Source organism: Schistocerca cancellata, chromosome 9 (assembly GCF_023864275.1).
Source record: "Schistocerca cancellata isolate TAMUIC-IGC-003103 chromosome 9, iqSchCanc2.1, whole genome shotgun sequence".
Lineage (NCBI taxonomy): Eukaryota > Metazoa > Arthropoda > Insecta > Orthoptera > Acrididae > Schistocerca > Schistocerca cancellata.
The window spans coordinates 319,822,324-319,823,713 of record NC_064634.1 but is presented as its reverse complement, the minus strand read 5'-3'; positions in this window follow the sequence as shown (position 1 = coordinate 319,823,713).

Genomic DNA, 1,390 nt, shown 5'->3' with positions numbered 1-1,390 from the left:
TAAGGCCTCCGATTTTTTTTTCTAATTAACTACTCACCCGAAATCGATGAAACTGGCATTACTTCTCGACGTAATCGCCCTGCAGACGTACACATTTTTCACAACGCTGACGCCATGATTCCATGGCAGCGGCGAAGGCTTTTCTTTAGGAGTCTGTTTTGACCACTGGAAAATCGCTGAGGCAATAGAAGCATGGCTGGTGAATGTGCGGCCACGGAGAGTGTCTCTCATTGTTGGAAAAAGCCAAAAGTCACTAGAAGCCAGGTCAGGTGAGTAGGGAGCATGAGGAATCACTTCAAAGTTGTTATCACGAAGAAACTGTTGCGTAACGTTAGCTCGATGTGCGGGTGCGTTGTCTTGGTGAAACAGCACACGCGCAGCCTTTCCTGGACGTTTTTGTTGCAGTGCAGGAAGGAATTTGTTCTTCAAAACATTTTCGTAGGATGCACCTGTTACTGTAGTGCCCTTTGGAACGCAATGGGTAAGGATTACGCCCTCGCTGTCCCAGAACATGGACGCCATAATTTTTTCAGCACTGGCGGTTACCAGAAATTTTTTTGGTGGCAGTGAATCTGTGTGCTTCCATTGAGCTGACTGGCGCTTTGTTTCTGGATTGAAAAATGGCATCCACGTCTCATCCATTGTCACAACCGACGAAAAGAAAGTCCCATTCATGCTGTCGTTGTGCGTCAACATTGCTTGGCAACATGCCACACAGGCAGCCGTGTGGATGTCCGTCAGCATTCGTGGCACCCACCTGGATGACACTTTTCGCATTTTCAGGTCGTCATGTAGGATTGTGTGCACAGAACCCACAGAAATGCCAACTCTGGAGGCGATCTGTTCAACAGTCATTCGGCGATCCTCCAAAACAATTCTCTCCACTTTCTCGATCATGTCGTCAGACCGGCTTGTGCGAGCCCGAGGTTGTTTCGGTTTGTTGTCAGACGATGTTCCGCCTTCATTAAACTGTCGCACCCATGAACGCACTTTCGACACACCCATAACTCCATCACCACATGTCTCCTTCAACTGTCGATGAATTTCAATTGGTTTCACACCACGCAAATTCAGAAAACGAATGATTGCACGCTGTTCAAGTAAGGAAAACGTCGCCATTTTAAGTATTTAAAACAGTTCTCATTCTCGCCGCTGGCGGTAAAATTCCATCTGCCGTACGGTACTGCCATCTCTGGGACGTATTGACAATGAACGGGGTCTCATTTTAAAACAATGCGCATGTTTCTATCTCTTTCCAGTCCAGAGAAAAAAAATCGGAGACCTTAGAACTTGAATGCACCTCGTAGGCCATGCTACTTAGACTGTATTACTCATCCAAACACAGCATATCACTTCCCTCTATATATTACAAATTATTCTTAACCACGCT